The sequence below is a fragment of the Bos indicus genome, chromosome 14 (genome assembly GCF_029378745.1).
Source record: "Bos indicus isolate NIAB-ARS_2022 breed Sahiwal x Tharparkar chromosome 14, NIAB-ARS_B.indTharparkar_mat_pri_1.0, whole genome shotgun sequence".
NCBI lineage: Eukaryota > Metazoa > Chordata > Mammalia > Artiodactyla > Bovidae > Bos > Bos indicus.
In genome coordinates this window covers 63,205,765-63,214,701 of record NC_091773.1, presented here as the reverse complement: position 1 = coordinate 63,214,701, position 8,937 = coordinate 63,205,765, and the positions used below count along the sequence as shown (strand labels likewise).

General features: G+C 43.8%; 1 long non-coding RNA gene across 1 annotated transcript in view; it reads right to left on the bottom strand.

The window, feature by feature from the left end:
• The window catches only part of LOC139187009 (uncharacterized), a 35,890-nt gene that overhangs the window by 8,729 nt on the left and 18,224 nt on the right, over positions 1 to 8,937 (bottom strand). The window contains exon 2 of the long non-coding RNA XR_011570708.1: positions 5,980 to 6,803. This is a non-coding gene — a long non-coding RNA (uncharacterized lncRNA). The remainder of the gene's footprint in view (positions 1 to 5,979; positions 6,804 to 8,937) is intronic.

The window sequence follows — 8,937 nt, the reverse complement described above, 5'->3', positions numbered from 1 at the left end:
TCCATAATCCCATCGGGGCTGCCAGTTTGATTATTATCAGAAGCCACAGGGAGCTTCTAAGGTGGTTGGACATAGCCGAATACCTGTGTTGTGAGATCTGTTTGGGGAGGACTGGGCCCCTCTTAGGAACGGGCTGTCTTTCTTTGTAAGGACTGAGACGCTTGGAACAGGGGACAGAGCAGGTGGGGATGGTGGGATGATCCTGGCTAAACACCTAGTTTGCTTTTAGCCTGGGGCAGCTGCCGTCTATGGGGTGGCACAGAGTCGGACACGACTGAAGCGACTTAGCAGCAGCAGCAGCCAAAGCTGCAGGTGACTCCCCAGTGCTTTCTCTGAGATTCCAAGCTGACCATATCCACTCGAAGGTTTTCTTTCCCTTAATTTGTCCTTCCTTCCAACCTGTCCATTCTCACTGTTTCCATTGGAAACCAGAGAAGTTCAGCTGGAGTTTCAGATTCTGGAGATCAGTGTGTACTTGGTAAATTCTAGTCACTGCGGGACATGGCTAAACAGCTGAACCAAGGGCTGCAGTGACTAACCAGAAAGGCGGAATATCTGGGATGAAATTCAGCCACCGGAAAAAACAAAACAGCATTTCATTTGCTGTGGAGAAAATGTAATCATTAAAGAGCCCCAAATGAAGAGTACTACTTTTTTTTTTTTAATTTTTTGTCCACTCTGTGTGGCATGTGGGATCTTAGTTCCCAAACCAGGGATGGAACCTACACCCCCAGCATTGGCGGAATGGGCTCAACCACTGGACTGCCAGGGAAAGCCTGAAAACTACTTTTTATGAGAAACACGTAGAACATGTTATGCTCTCCTCTAAAACTGAGTGGCCTTTCTGAGAGGATGTGTACACATTATACACATTTACATGTTACACAATGTTTTCACACAGGTATACTATTTTAATAAGACTTTTGTTTCAATAAATTGTATTAAAAATATGTTTTTGAGTACATTTCTGTTAAGTGATTATTCGAATACCAATTTTGAAAAATTGCTTACCCAAGTTTATTGGGTCATATCCAATTGCATTATTTTTTCTTATGGCTTTGTATAAGTCTGTATTCTTTCCTTCTTTCTCTCTCTCTCTCTTTTTTTTTTTTTTTTTGTGGCCTACTCCAAGGTCAGGCTTCCCTGGTGTCTCAGATGGTAAATTATCCATTCGCCTGCAATGCTGGAGAGGCAGGTTCTGTCCCCGGGTCAGGAAGATCCCCTGGAAAAGCACATGGCAACCCACTCCAGTATTCTTGCCTGGAGAATTCCGTGGACAGAGGAGCCTGCTGGGCTATAGTCCATGGGGTCGTGAAGAGTCGGACACAACTGAATAACTAACACACACACTCCAAGGTCATGCCGATATTTTTCTGTTATCTGCTTCTGGAAGGTTTATTGTTTTACATTTAATATTTAAAACTATAATCCACTTGGAATTAACTTCTTGTGTGTGAGGTAGGGGTCAAGTCCTTCTTTGCTTCCTTTCCTTTCCACTTCCCTTCCTCCTTCATCTGGACATCCTATTGGCCTAGAGTCCCTTACTAAAAAGACTGTCCTGTTCCCACTACACTGTATATAATTTTGTCATAAATGAAGATGTGTGAGTCTATTCATTTTTAAAGTTCTTTTTTAAATAATTTTTTGTAAGCTTTAAAACCCACCCATATGCAGTAGGCAGTCTCCAAGATGGCCCCCAAAACTCTCGCCTCCTGATATTTACACCTTGGCATAGTTCCCTCCCACATCGCACCAAGATTGGTTTGTGTGACTCATAGAATGCAGCAGAAAAGATGGAATGTGACCTTCAAAATTAAGTTATAAAAGATACCACGATCTCCCTCTCTTTCTCTTTCTCACTTGTTCTTGGGAAGCCAGCAGTCATTTCTGAAGGATACTCACACATCTTTGTGGAGAGATTCACATGGCAAGTAGCTGAGCCCTTTATCCAACAGTCCACGAAACAAGTGTGTGAGTGAACGCGGGAAGAGATCCTCTGGCCTTCAGGTGACTGCGGACCTGGCTGATGGCTTGACCACAACCTCATAAGAGACCACAGCCTCATAAGAGACCACAGCCAGAACCACCCAGCAGAGCTGCTGCCACATTCCTGACTCTCAAAAAACAAGTGAGACAATAAGTTTTTGTTGTTTCAAGTTGCTAAATTTTGGGGTAGATTGTCACACAGCGTGCATGTGTGCTAAGTCGCTTCAGTCGTGTCCGACTCTTTGTACCCCCATGGACTGTAGCCCCCTCCCAGGTTCCTCTGTCCGTAGAATTTTCCTGGCAAGAATACTGGAGTGGGTTGCCATGCCCTCCTCCAGGGGATCTTCCCCATCCAGGGATCCAACCTGCATCTCCTGTAACTCCTTCATTGCAGGCAGATTCTTAACCACTGAGCCACTGGGGAAACCCTGTTACACAGCAGTAGATACCAAATATATCATTATTCCATTTTAAAAAAGTTTACATATTCAAAAATACAAGCAGAGCTCCTAAAATTTTCACTTTATTATGAGTCGTTGAAATGATAAAGGCACTTGTAAAGCAAAGGATTACTTAATGACTAATGCCTTACACTTCTGCTTCATTGACTGAAGCCTTTGACTCCATGGATCTCAACAAACTGTGGAAAATTCTTCAAGATTTTTGGAGTATAAAATACCAGACCACCTTACCTCCCTCCTAAGAAATCTGTATGCAGGTAAAGAAGTAATAGTTAGAACCGGACATGGAACAACAGACTGGTTCCAAATAGGAAAAAGAGTATGTCAAGGCTGTATATTATCACCCTGCTTATTTAACTTCTATGTGGGCTGCCGTCTCTGGGGTCGCACAGAGTCAGACACGACTGAAGTGACTTAGCAGCAGCAGCAGCAGCAGCAGCAGCAGCAGCAGAGTACATCATGTGAAATGCCAGGCTGGATGAAGCACAAGCTGAAATCAAGATTGCTGGGAGAAATATCAATAATCTCAGATATGCAGATGACACCACCCTTAAGGCAGAAAGTGAAGAGGAACTAAAGTGTCTCTTGATGAAAGTGAAAGAGGAGAATGAAAAAGCTGGCTTAAAACTCAACTTTCAAAAAACTAAGATCATATCATCTGGTCCCATCAGTTCATGGCAAATAGATGGGGTAGCAATGGAAACAGTGACAGACTTGATTTTCTTGGACACCAAAATTACTGTAGATAGTGACCGCAGCCATGAAATTAAAAGACATTTGCTCCTTGGAAGAAAAGCTAAGACAAACTAGACAGCATATTAAAAAGCAGGGACATTACTTTGCCAACAAAGGTCCATATAGTCAAAGCTATGGATTTTTCATTAGTCATGTATGGATGTGAGAGTTGGACCATAAAGAAAGCTGAGCCCCGAAGAACTGATGCTTTTGAACTCTGGTGTTACAGAAGACTCTTGAGAGACCCTTGGACTGCAAGGAGATCCAACTAGTCCATCGTAAAGGAAATCAGTCCTGAATATTCACTGGAAGGACTGATGCTGAAGCTGAAGCTGAAACTCCAAAACTTTGGCCATCTGATGCGAAGAACTGACTCATTTGAAAAGACCCTGATGCTGAGAAAGATTGAAGGCAGGAGGAGAAGGGGATGACAGAGGATGAGATGGTTGGATGGCATCACTGACTTGATGGACATGAGTTTGAGTGAGCTCTGGAAGTTGGTGACGGACAGGGAAGCCTGGTCTGTTGCAGCCCATGGGGTCTCCAAGAGTCGGACATGACTGAGCCACTGAGCTGAACTGAATGCCTTACATGTCACAAAATCACAGGCAGTTTTGACTTCAAGCCACCAGTGCTACAGAAAGTATGTGGCAGCTAGAGATAGAATGAGAAATGCAAGATTAAATCTGGGATTCCAGGATAATTTCTGTGGGTCCCTCCTTCTGGACAATTTATGATTCTGGTAGAAGCCAAAGAACTCTATTTCTCTAAAATCCTTATGATAAAGAGTGCTCACCTTTCTTCATCTCTCTTTATTCCTACAGCAGTCTTAAGTAATTAAATTGCTTTAAATACCAGCTGGAAAATGCAATGAGTATTTAAGATACAATGTGCAGAGCACTTTGCCTGGGGCACATAGTCAATGAAAGGAAGTCTTAGACTGAGTAAGCTGAGGTCTTTTTGGTAAATTGATGTCTTTTTGCTCTTGGCCATTAGAGCTGGGATGAGCCATACAGGAGCCATGCACCAGCTGGCCCAATAAGTGGTAGATTCCTAAAGGCAACCTGATCGTTCCTCAGGCCTGTGGTCTTGGTACCACTGCTTTCCTGTTGTAAAAAAAATCCCTGGGCATACGGAAGGGCGTGTTGCAAATACAGATTCCTGAGCCTCACCCCTGGGCATTCTAAGTCATTAAGTTAGAAGTCAGGTCAGGAAATGTGCATTCGTGACAGCCTCTTATGGAGATTCTATGGGCATCCAGGTTTGAGACTGACTTCTAAGAGACTCCCAGTGGACTGGTTCTGTTACCTCCAAGTCTTACGTGCTCATTCTATCTCTCAATCCAAAGCCTTACCATAAAACTGTCCCTGATAATTCCTGAGACTCTTTTGTTTCTGGGGACCTACATGGCTTTGGGGCACCTTGCTTCTTGTACAGTTTCTGCTCCCTTTGCTTTCTTGGTTTGGGCATCACCTGATATTTTCGGAAAGAACTTCCCTACTCCAAACTTGGTCCTTGGGAACTTCACCCTCAGCTTGGTCCTCACCAGCTCCCAGGGAAGAATCATATCATTTTGCTTAAATGTCATATTTAAAACTGAGTGCCTCCCTCAGTGCACGCACACACACACGCACACACACAAACACACATAACACATATACTTCCCATGCTCTCTCCCACCCAGGCAGGAGCCAGTGAAGGATGGAGAAGCCAGATGGTTCCACATTCAGGTTCTTGAAAGCCTTGTCTGAAGCCCTCCATACTCACTTCTATCCGTCCACTCCCTTCCCTGTAGTATCACGGTCAAATGAATGTGGACACTGAGCTCTGGATTTTGTTGCTTTCAAAAACATTTTTTGGGGTATAAAAAAATTAAACTCACACAGCAAGTAGAGAGAACAATACAACAAATCCTCATAGACCCATTCACCCAAATTCAGTAATTATGAAAAAATTTGCCACATTTACTTTATCTACTCTTTTTCTCCCTTCTGTTGAATTCTTTCCTTTCAAGCCAGCTTCAGACATTTCAGACATCTAAATTGGGCAATGCTATGAGGCCGTCTTTCTGGTAAATCTTCTGTTTTCCTGTCTGGAAAACTACGACTTAGAGACCAATCATGGCCTCCTTCATATGCTTCTGTATCCGATGCCCGAGCCCATGATGTCAATGTGCATCTCTATTACCACATACATTTCTTAAACATGTTTCTTGTCTAAATCAAGATCCAAACCAGGTCCACAAATTACATTTAGTGGTTTGTCTTTTATACCCATTTTAATGTAGATTTCTCCCCACCTCACAAGCCATTGACCTGTTGCAGTAACTAAGTCTGTTTCCCACAGCCTTCCCAACATTCTACATATGTTAGTGTGGCTCCTTTGGAGTCATTCAACTTGCTTCCCTCTCTTCCTTGTTTCCAGAGGCTTGATTAGGTTGCTTCATTTTTTTAGGCAATAGGTGATGCCACAGGCTTTTTCATGGAATACCTCAGAAAGCCTGTAGTGTCTGGTTGTTTTGCTTTTAATGATGCTAAGACCATTCAGTGGCTTTAGGGGGTGACCAACCTGATAGCTCATTCTAAAATTTCCTAGAACCGGTTCATCACATCAGTTTCATCCATTGACAATCCCAAGTGAGTTCTGAGGAATTTCTGCTATAACAGCACAACTGGCCCACTGGTTAAATCTACCCACAGTCATCCATTGTGCTTCTTTGTTCTGACCCACTGGTTAAGTCTACCCACAGTCATCCATTGTGCTTCTTTGTTCTGACCCACTGGTTAAGTCTACCCACAGTCATCCATTGTGCTTCTTTGTTCTGAACCTCCAGGAGATGCGGCTTCCTCTCGTGACTGTATCGCCAAACTCTAGAAAACTGCTTCCTAACCCTTTAATGTGCATATAAATCCTATTAAAATATAGGCCTAATTTAGGAGGCTTGAGGTTCCACATTTCTAACCAGCTTCCAGGCTATTCCAAAATTGCTGATCTGTGGCTATACTTAACTGAGCAGGGCCCTGCTGCTGTTGCTGTTAAGTCGCTTCAGTCGTGTCCGACTCTGTGTGACCCCATAGACGGCAGCCCACCAGGCTCCCCCGTCCCTGGGATTCTCCAGCCAAGAACACTGGAGTGGGTTGCCATTTCCTTCTCCAATGCATGAAAGTGAAAAGTGAAAGGGAAGTCGCTCAGTCGTGTCCAACTCTTAGCGACCCCATGGACTTCAGCCTACCACGCTCCTCCATCCATGGGAGTTTCCAGGCAAGAGTACTGGAGTGGGGTGCCATTGCCTTCTCCAAGCAAGGCCCTAGGGCATTTCTAATGACTAAAATCCCACAGGAACCAGAAGGAGCTATGTACCGGCCACTCAGAGATTTTCAAGAAACTGGCCCTGAGAATCAGGGAGTATATCTAAATTGGGCAACACTATAGGGCTGTCTTTGTGGCAAATCTTCTGTCTTTCAGTCTGGAAAACTGCTGCTTAGAGACCAATCATGGCCTCCTCATATGGCTTCTGCATGCAATGCCCGAGCCCATGACGAGACCCTTCTCACTGGGTTGGACCACTTAAATTTAGCCTCTTCCTTCTCCTCTCCTTGTGCATATTTCTGCTGTTAAGTCCTGCAACAAGAGATGGGAAAAGTGCAGTTAAAAATGTTCTATGGTCTGGTTGTCTCCAGAACTTAGTATACTGGGAAGTACGTGGACCAGCATGTGCCATAGAGGACTGTCTGCTATCTCCAGAGTACCTTGGAAAAGGTCAAGGCTTTTGGCCAGACCCCCTGGAAGAACTGACAACATGTGATGCAGGGGAGGGAAGGGGCTGTACCAAGACCAGCGTAATAAAAGCAAATTGTCCCCAGCAGCGAAAGTCGTCTGTCCCCATAGACGACTGCCCTAGAGTTTTTGCTGTCCATATCTCAATGCTCCCAATGGGCAACCACTCACTCATATCTCTTGGCTTGATGTCCTAGATCATGTACTAGTTTTGAGCTCTCCTAAGGCTTCCCTGGTGGCTCAGATGGTAAAGAAACTGCCTGTAATGTGGGAGACCCATGTTTGACCCATGTACAGTTCTAAATTGGGCAACACTATATAGGGCTGTCTTTCTGGCAAATCCTGGGTCAGAAGGATCCCCTGGAGAAGGGAATGGCTACCCACTCCAGTATTCTTTCCTGGAGAATTCCATGGACAGAGGAGCCTGGTGGGCTACAGTCAACCGGATTACAAAGAGTCAGATATGACTGAGTCATTAACACTTTAACGCTTTGGCTCACTCACTTAAGCTTTAAGGTCCTTCCAAATACCCTCTCTGGTATTTTTGGTTCCATCTTCCAATTTCATGCACGCTTTATGGCTCTGCTTACACTTGTGATTATGGTGGGGGGATGGTCACAAGTCTTGGACAAAGACAGCTCCCTCCTACATGTCGCCCTGCACACTCCACATCCGGCCACATTCAACTCAGGTCTCTGAGTGCAGAAGACCAGTTGGGATGAATCGGAGCGACTGGAGTTAGACCGGGTAACATCTTAATTCCTAGATGAGGTTGCCCTGTGTGCACTGAGGAACTGCTGAAGGTTATCAAGCAGGAAAGCAGCAGTTCCATGATATTAGGTTATTTGAATATGTTTTCCAGGTTGAGACATTTTTAAGAGTACTTTGAGGCATCAACAACGAGCATGCCTCATTAAAAATCTCAGAACATTCTGTCCTCCTGTAGCCCAGCCATGGTCTCTGGGTTCTCACTGTGACATTTTCCCCGGGGTAAATGTCTTCTCATCTCAGTTTATTTATAGTTCATTTAGACCATCAAAGCAATAATAATTCCCAAAATAGAGAGCATTGCTCTGATGATCAATGGGATACATGAAAAGCAGTTTAATATAAAAGTGAAAATGAAAAGGGTGTTTTTTGTGGGGGTTTTTTGGGCTGCAGTAGGTCTTCATTGTTGCATGGGTTCACGAGTTGGGGAGCACTGACTTAGTTGCCCTGTGGTATGTGGGATATTAGTTCCCTGATGAGGGATCAAACCCATGTCCCTTGCATTGTAAGGTGGATTCTTAACCACTGGACCTCCAAGCAAGTCCAAGAGAGTGGTTAATATAACTAATAACTTTCCTCTCATTCACTCTATCAACTCAATTTGTGTTATTTCTTTCAAGACCATGCCTAAGATATTTTTCTTCTATGAAGCCATTCCTGACTAAATCTACCACATCTTGAATCAGGAAGAACTTTACATTTAAAGCTAGGAGGTATCATGATACAGACTTTAGAATAAGGCAGATAAAGATTTGAATCCCAGATCTGTTACTTACATTATCTGAAACGAAGGTCAAATTTATCATCTGTATTATGAAGCTATCAATTCTGTGTTATCTCTATTGACACTTATTTTTAACTCAGTGGCAGTCTCCCACTACTTTCTTGTTAAGATAACCCAGATCTATTCAAATATTGAGTGGAGATTTCTTGATCTCATGAAAGATGGATCCAGCTCCTGATTTGTACAGATCACGTGACCCAGTTCTGGCCAATGAGATACAAGGTGAAGTCTGATGGGGGCTTCTGGGAAAGATTTTCATCCCTAAAGTACGTGCTCTATCTACCTTCTTCCTGCTTTTAAACTTGGTTGTGTAAGAACATGAAAGTTTCTACTGTGAGAGGCAGATGAGTGCCAAGACACTGACTCAGAACTCTGAGTTATGAAACTGCTGACCAAATGCCAGCAATGGTGTTAAGTGCTGGGGAG